This window comes from Microtus pennsylvanicus, chromosome 4 (assembly GCF_037038515.1).
Source record: "Microtus pennsylvanicus isolate mMicPen1 chromosome 4, mMicPen1.hap1, whole genome shotgun sequence".
NCBI classification, from domain to species: Eukaryota; Metazoa; Chordata; class Mammalia; order Rodentia; family Cricetidae; genus Microtus; species Microtus pennsylvanicus.
The window spans coordinates 101,570,929-101,580,199 of NC_134582.1; positions in this window are offsets into that span (position 1 = coordinate 101,570,929).

Here is a 9,271-nt window from a genome sequence, read left to right on the forward strand (position 1 = left end):
GGGGTGATTGCACACTTCTTTAATTCCAGCACTTATACTCGGGAGGCAGAGGCAGGTGGAATCTCTATGAGTTTGAGGTCAGCCTGGTCTACAAAGAGAGTTTCAGGACAGACAGGGCTACACAGAGAAACTCTGTCTTGAAAAACAAAAACAAAAACAAAACAACAAAAATACTTGGAAACACTGACTTCTTGTTTTAGCAGGGTCTTATGTGTCCCAGGCTACTCTGAAAGTTGCTATGCAGCCAAATGCTGCCTCCACCTCCCCAGTGCTGAGATGACAGACATTAGCCACCATGCCCAGTGTATGAGGTGCTGGAGATCAAAGGACTCCCCCAAGTGAGCCAATTCTCTAGGTCCAGAGACAATTATTTTATCCCCCAGTGAAAGTGAAGCAATTCTTCCAGCATGCAAGTCAAGGCAAAGCATGCTGGGGCTATTTCTATCGAGTGTGTGATGACGTACATGAATCTAAAAGAAGAATGACTGTAGAAATAGCTTTGCTATTAGCCTGGAGGCAAAGAAGAGGAAGTTCAGTACTATGAAAATAAATGGATTTGAGAACAGAGAGCCACACACTCTTGGGTCTCCTTTTCTTCTCCCATTGCAACCAGACCGATTCCACTATCACGAGGATGATTCTCATTCCAGCCTTCGAGGTCCACACAGTTGTTGTGAGCACACTGGGCAGCTGCTGACTTAGCATCAAGGCTCTGCCAACGCTGCCACACGGGTATTCTCTTAGTTCTCATATACGTCTTGACTTCTCCCATGTTTACCCTCAGGGTCTCAGTTAAAATAGCTGTGCATGCCCAGGTAGATCATCTATCACTTGCCTGGCCAAGGAACTAGCTTCTTCTGGATTGAATTTCCTACCCACTTCTGGACCAAGGATGGGTGTCTATCCACTAATCAATTGCATACATTCTTCACTCTCAAATCCCTCATTATCAATTTTGCTTTTGGAGTCTGAAGCCCCTACCACCACCACTGTGTTTCCATTCTTCCTTTGGTCTCTGTATAATAAGGGAAGGCAAACCTGAGTCCCTGAGGCATCTTTCCTTCCTCTTGTGATGCCCACAGTGTGCCATCTTCAGACACGGTAGTTCCATCTTTAATTGATGAACTTATCCTTTCTCCTGCAGCCCTTCTTTGAGCCCTAAGACCTTGAGACAAACAGCAGGAATAAATATATCACATTTTGCAGGGCAGTGGTGGTGCAAGCCTTTAATCCCAGCACTTGGGAGACAGAAGCAGGCAGATCTCTGGGAGTTGAGGCCAGTTTGGTCTAGAAGAGCTAGTTCCGGGAAAGGCGCCAAAGCTACAGAGAAGCCTTGTCTCAAATGTGTGTGTGTGTACCACATTTTATTTTATTTATTTATTTTTAATATTTATTTATTATGTATACAATATTCTGTCTCTGTGTGTGTCTGCAGGTCAGAAGAGGGAACCAGACCTCATTAAAGATGGTTGTGAGCCACCATGTGGTTGCCGGGAATTGAACTCAGGACCTTTGGAAGAGCAGGCAATGCTCTTAACCTCTGAGCCATCTCTCCATCCCTGTGTACCACATTTTAACAAGAGTTGTTAAGGCTTAGGGATAAGCATTGCACTAGATCATCTAGAACACAACCAACCACAATCAGTATTTGCTTCGTTAATCCTTCCCGAGCTCAAGTAAGTTTAAGACTAGACAAGGGAGGGAACTGAGTCCACAAGTCACAGGGGAGCCCCCCCCCAGCCTTGTGCCAATGCCAACTGGTAGGAGAGTCTGAAGGGAATCCACGAGAGAAAGAGCAGTTCTTAGACATCCGCATGGGGGAGAGGAGGTGCCTGTGTTCACAGCCAGCCATCAGCTCAGGAAGCTGAGTGGGTCTGTAGGCGAGTGGGGGAAAGGGAAGTCGGTTGAAAGGGGCTTGAGGAGTGCCTTTAGCTGTTCAGTGCAACAAGGATGTGAGTCTCCGTGGGTCAAGAGCACTTTGGTGGAAATCTAAGAGGCGGGAAGGCCGCGGTGGAGTAATTCAGGGAGCAGGAATTACAGTGGCAGGAAAGAACTCAACATGGAGTCTTCCGAGAAAGAATGAAACTCTCAGGATGCCCTACACAAGTGACTTGGGAAGACCACTTATCAGTGACCAGTAGGTGTCTGTTTAGTCAGTCCACAGTGACAGCCAGGAGTGAATTAAGTAAAGAGATACCTGTGCTGCCTGCCTCTCCTTGCCTTCAGGAAGCACAATGAAGAAGTTAAGCTTTGGAGTCTAGTGAGGAAAGTAGCTGAAATTGACTTAGGGTAGTCACGTTTGAAAGCAGGTTCTCTCTGTCTCTGTCTGTCTGTCTGTTTCTCTCTCTCTTTCTGTGTGTGTGTGTGTGTGTATGGTGTGTGTGTGTTAGTGAAAAGCGAACTAGGGTAAAGGTTTTTTTTAATTATTAAAATTTTGCTTATTTTTATTTTATGTGTATGGGCATTTCCCTGCATCTATGTCTGTGAGTTGCTTTCATGAAGTGTCCAAGGGCAGGAAAACGGCATCAGATTCCCCAGAACTGGAGTTTCAGATGATTGTTAGGCACCATGCGGTGCTGGGAACCAGACCCAGGTCCTTTGCATTAATAGCAAGTGCTGTTAACCACTAAGCCATCTCTCCAGTCCCATTTGTTTTTAATAACTAGAAAAGACAAAAACAATGACAGTCTCGCACCAGGGTCCAGTTCACTGATCTTCCTCCCGTGCTGTAATGTCGGCCTGATGACATCATTTTCTATTTCCTACTGGTGGGAGAGCCACATGATAAAAGATTTAGGACTACCATGTCTGAAAATAAGAGGACCGGCCCATCAGCAGCAGGAGACAATCTCGCCTTGTAATTCTGGCCTCAAACTCCCAAAGATACGCCTGCCTCTGCCTCCTGAGTGCTGGGATTTAAGGTGTGCGCCACCATAGCCCGGCAAGGCCCTTTTAAGAGCTAGATATAGCTTAATTTTAAACAACAATACAAAGATGTAAAGCTGTTCCTTGGTGGAAGTGTGGGTAGTTTGACCAAAAGAGCAAGAATACTAAGTAAAGGCACAAAGACACCTTTGGTACTAACTGCATTTGGGTTGGATTGTAGGGGAAGCCGCTGCGGGGTGGAGTCCTCCTCCCTTTCCTGAAAGAGTAAGAGTTGAGGTACACAGGTGTACATGCACCAGTCTTCCTGACAGAACTGGCTCGTTCTCAAGAAACTAGAGAATTTTACAAATGAAGCATAGACCCAAATTTTTGGAGAGCAGAGAAATCCCCAAGTTGCTTGTCTTCCATGCCTGTTTTTAAGAAGGTAGAGATAGGCACAACAGAGGCTTACCAATAACTTTTCAATCCTTGCTATTATTAGCAAAGATCTCATAATTATTTTTGGAATAATTTTAAAAAAGTAAGCCTAAAAAAAGACCTTTAAAATCTTCCCTGTTGTCCCTCCTGGACAGAAGCAGCCCGTGGTGATTGTCTAGACTCTACATGTATGAAGAAACCCTCCAAGCAGTTCCTGCCCTTTGATTCACGTGTGGCTCTGTGTTTTGGGAGGGGGCAGGTTTCTTTTTATCTCTATACCATCTCTGCTTCAAGCTGGTCTTTCTGGGAGTAATATTACCCGAGTGTTTATAGCAAGCCCAGCTCTCCACAAGTGACTGCATGCTTCCTGAAACCAACCATTGGCAGCTGTTACACAGACATTTTCTCCTTTTTAGATACCTATAATTACACCAATTATGCCAATCATTGATGTTTATAAAGGATTTAAAATTTTACACACCCAGAAGAGCCTGTCAGGAAGCTGCGTCCGCAGCGGAAAACACCCCGCTGAGGGGCCTATTTGGCCATCACAATTGCTGCAGGGAGTCCCTAAATTGAGTGTTAGCCCCGGTGAGTGAGGCTTCTCCTGTGAGCCTGGATGTCTTGGGCAAGTTAATCCTGTCACTGGGGTAAAAGTGGGCTTGGTTACCAGCCACAAAACTCAATTTAGCTTTTCAAGGAGAAGAATAATGGGTCCAAGTTAATGGCATAAGGCTTTTGAGTTTAAACCCTCCTCCCTGCAACACCAGATAAAACGGGAGGCATCCTGCTCTCTTAGTCTCTGCTTTCCAGTAGAATGAAGGACAAGGAGCAGCCAGTTAGTTTGCCAATCTGAACCTTGAGAAATCAGTCTCCCTGGCAGTGCCACCGGGCCATAATAAAACTCAAGGCAGAGGGAATCGCAGTTTGTGTAGATCTGCCTTTATTTTAAATTATCGTTCACCATGGATTTTTTTTTAAAAAAAATACATTAATCTTGAGAGTTACAAAATATATATATACTGCATGGGGGCTGGGATGAATCTCAGTGGGTAGAGTGTTTGCAGAAAGTCCTGGGTTACAGACCCACAGCTCTGCATAAAACTGAATATGGAGGGGGCGCGTCTGTAATCTCCAACACTCAGCAGGGGGACAGCAGGGGGATTAGGAAATCAAGGACATCCTGAGCTACAGATGAGGCCAGCCTGGAACATGGGAGGTGCTGTGTCAAAACAAAATAAAACTGCAAGAGTGTAGTTGTGTATGCCAGTCATTCCAGCACTTGGGAGGTTGAGGCAGGAAGAACTCGACCTAGAAACTACTCTGGGGCTACCTAGAGAGAGCCCCACCTCAAAACCCCCCATGGGGTCAAGGCTATAGCTTAGTGGCAGAGGGCACGTTTAGCAAGTCTTTTGACTCTGAGTTTCCATTCACCACTGAGCTGGGTAGGTTGATTTGCATCTGTAAACCCAGCATTCAGGAGCCTGAAGCAGGAAGGTTGTTCCAAATTTGAGGGCTAAAAAAGAGGGCCAGCCAGAGCTACATAACAAGACCTTTTCTCTAAAAGTCAAAACAAATACAGACACACACACACACACACACACACACACACAGGCACACATGCACAAACACAGGCACACAAATGCACTCACACACACACACTGTTTTTTTTAATATGCCTACATTTTATGCATCTGCCATAGACCCTACAGGCCACTGGGCAGACACTTTTTAGTTGCCCTCCTAAAACATTAAAACAATTGTCCTTAGTTGTTAATGTACATAAGCATCATCTGCGCTGCTAGCAAAGACATGTGCATGTCCAGTCTCCACACCTAGAAATTCAGATTTACCATGCTGAGGTGGAATTCAGACCTCTGCATGACTGTATTTCGGCAAACATGTTTCTAAAGCAGGCAAATGAGAATTCATTGTCAATGTGTTTGAAAAAAACCTTTGCTTTGGGGGGGGGAGTCACATTGTGGGGTTATACCCTGTCCCATTATGGACAAAGGAGGGTCCAGGGAAATGATAGATGCCTAGGTTTCGCCACCAAAAGAAAGCACTGATGGAATTACTCTCTGTTCTAGTCCAGAGAGAGAGAGAGAGAGAGAGAGAGAGAGAGAGAGAGAGAGAGAGAGAGAGAGAGAGAGAGAAATAGGAGAAACTTCAGCTCCAGAGCTCCAGTCGGCAGCAGAATTTCCTGATAATTGTGCAGTCTTTACAACAGCACATGTAAGCACTCGGTGTTTTTACAGACGGCTCACAAATTCAAGGAGTTATTATTACAGCCCTGTGCAGTGTTTTTAGAGACATTTAGCGTCCCTCAGAACATTACATTCCTTTACAAATCCCCTTCTGTCAAATTCTCTAATTTAATAGGATTATCCCCTAATGGAATGCTTTAACAATATTTCTCAAGTTAAGGTCTGAGAACCATCTATTTATTATGCAATTCACAAACCATATGCCGACCTTTCCTGAAAATGTTATCTGAAGCTGCCCAGAATGCTCGTGTACATTTTCAGACACTTGTGCCAGTTGCAGGATTATCTATACCAAGGCGGGGAGCAACTTAATAACAGAAGCTAACACGCAGAGTTCAAGCAGGCAGGTTCTGAGCATTATATGGATTCCCTACTTTACTTGACTCAGCCAGATCATGTGTAAATTTATCCAAGGTCATGGAAGCCAATAGACAACAGCAGAATGTGACCTCAGAGAATCTGAGCCAGGAACATCATGGAAACTCTGCCCAGTGCCTGGTGGCAACAGGCACTTGGTGAGCTCCTATGAGCTTAAAGCTTCTCTTCAGATAACATCCCAGCCAGCATCACCATTGCTTTCCAGAGGACAGTATGTCAAGCAACCCTCCATCTGAGTCTCAAAGTTCTTGTGAAGGGACTTTGAAGACCAAGCGCTTCACCGCTCAGCAATGGGCCTAAAAGTCACTGAGAATCGGCAGAGCCCTTGCCTAGCATGCAGAAGCCCGTTCAATCCCGGCACCACCTAAAATCTATGCGTGGCTGGGCACACCTATAGTCCCAGGACTCTGCTGATAAGGTCAAGAGAAACAGAAGTTCAAGATCGTTCTAGGATATACAGTGAGTTCAAGACCAACTTGGATGTATGAGGTGATGTCTCAAAATAAATAAGCTGAAAAAATAATCAGGATGGGTGAGATGGGTCAGTGTGCTGCTAAGCCCTATGACTTATGTTGGATCCTCAGGACCCACGTGAAAGAGGAAGAGAAATAAAAAGATGTGAGAACATTAAAAACCACAATTCACGTGAGTCTTACCACCCCCACATCTTCCTAAAGTCTCACCATCTTCTTGGTTGGCCATGCTTAGATCTATCTCTCCTCTCCTCTGTGGGCCATTTTTTGTGGCTATAAAAGTCCCCAGCATCCTTACCTGATGCTTGTGGGACTTGTCATGGATTTTTTTTGTTTGTTTTTTGTTTTTTGAGACGGGGTTTCTCTGAGTAGCTTTGGAGCCTGTCCTGGAATCCGCCCTGTAGACCAGGCTGGCCTTGAACTCACAGAGATCTGACTGCCTCTGCCTCTGCCTCCTAAGTGCTGTGATTAAAGGCGTGCACCACTGCCATCTGGCCTCATCATTGATCTTATGGGGGTTTTATTTGGTAATGCCTTTGGCTGATACAGGATGATTCTGATTTTGTTTCTTCAGTTGTGCATAGTCATTGACCAACTGTCTGGCTCAACTCCATTTCCCTGGGACACTGGCTGTGAGAAAGGCTTGCCTTGTGTTTGGGATTCTCTTATCTACATAAAAAGAGGACTGGTCTGGACAGCTGGTTAGGCCAGTCCCACAAGGAGAGAGCCTTGTGGGTCCTTCAAAATCCAGGAGCAGGAAAGAATTTTCTCTTTGCTTTCCTTGTATCCTTCTGTAGAAAGGGGTCTTCACCTCTGATACTTCTGTCTGCTCACTTCTCAACAACAGTTGGATGTCTTTAGCCTCTTTCTTTTGCTTTTGCTTTTGGAGAGGAGGTAGTGGAAGGTTGGGCTGAGAGGTCAAGGAGAGAGAGACTCAAGTCCTGGAATTAGTAGGAAGGTGATGATGTGGTTTTTACTTCATGTTTGTAAGTTAATGAGTTAAGAAACAAATTGTGTTTCCCCCATGTACATCACACACACACACACACACACACACTCAGTCTCCCCTCTTTCTCCTACTGTTCCCTCAGTTTTGTCCCCGTTGGAAGCTGATATTTTGAAAGACATTCGATCTGTCTAATGGAAAAGGAAGAAAACAGGGGGATGAGATCAAGGGGATTTCTGAGAAAGAACTTCTGAAACACAAGGGACAAAAGAATGAGTCACCAGTCCAGTCATGAGAGCCCAGCTGTCTCAGGCCTTCCCAGGTCTTTTTTTTTTTTAATAAGAGATATTATTTGTCAATTTCTAATTGGTTAGCAATGACCTGTCCTGGGGCATTTGGGAGGGAGTTGGAGGTTAATTTCTGGTTAGTCTTTACTCCTGATAGGGTACAGGTGTGTGGAGATTGCTGGGAGGGAATGACATTTAGGCACGGGCTTCTAAAATCAGCCTTTGGAAATACAGGCGGCTAATAAAGGAAAGAAACAGCCAAGGTAAAAGAAGGTGACAGAGGCTAGCCTGCCTCCTTCTCACCACTGTGACAGAAAATGGCAAGTTCTGTTTCCAGACTCCTCAGTCTTCTAGGAGTGTATCTGAGCGGCCAAGAGATGACCTAGGGCAAGTCTGGAGTGTGTAGGTGGGGTGGAGGGGAAGGGAGCTGATTGGGCAATTTTCCTGCTTGACAATGGGGGAGAGGCCATTGATGAGCAGCCAATTCCTGCTTCCTTCCTGCTTTGTGGGTGGAGGGTGTGAGGTCTGGAGCAACTGAGGTCAGGAGGGAAATGCAGAGAAAGCCATCAAGAGGCTGCCCAGGGCCTGACCACCTAAACTGGGTTAACCCAGGTTCAGAACACCACCTCTGGGCGGCTACAGGCCTGGCCTCACGTGTACAAGGCCTGGTGGTGTCCACCCCCAGAACCAACATACAAAAAACAGAGACCTGGTCTTTATTATTTTTAAATAAAGCTCCATTTAGCCCAGGGCTTCCTGTATGCTGGGCAAGCCGGCACTGTACCACAGGGTTGCTCTTCACGTGGGAGGGCGGGGAAGATTTGGAGGGTTTAAGTTACCGTTAGTCAGCTGTTGCTCGTGACCAAAAATCTCACCTGACAGAGCCAGAAAAATTTCTCTCAGGAGGTTGTTGAATGTTTTGCTCTTAGATTACTTCGCAGCTACATCACTACGGATGGTGTCCGCAACAACACTTATTAAGCACTTATTATAGACTTTCACTGTGTGTGTGTGTGTGTGTGTGTGTGTGTGTATGTTGTTTTGAAACAGGGTCTTAGATAGTCAAGGCTGGCTTTGTACTCCTCAGCCTCCATCTCCCGTGTTATCCTGGGATAACCGTGTGCATTGCCATGCACAATTTATGTGCTGTTTTATTTAACACCAGCCCATGATGCCTGTTTACCTACACTTTATGAATAGGAGAATAAAGTATAGAGAAATCAAGGAATTTGTTCCAGGTAATAGCTGTAAGTAAAATGGAATTTAGGCTGTCTGACTTTATAGCTCTCCCTCATTCCATCAGGCAAGGAAGCAATGTTTAAGTATGGCTCATGGCTTAAGGTGATCTGTTAAAAGCAGAAGTAGTGTGGGCTAATCAAACACAATACCATTCCAAATGCCATACATATCTACACTAAACAGAGAAGCTACTCAGACTGTCTTTCAGATTTGTAAGACTTTCCAATTGATGAAGTAATAAGAGCGTCAAGGATAATGTCACCAAGAAAAGGTGGGGCTGGGGGAGAAATAGCTTACCAGCAAGCGTGAGGTCCTGGTTCAATCCCTACTCCCATCCCTGAACACACACACACACACACACACACACACACACACACA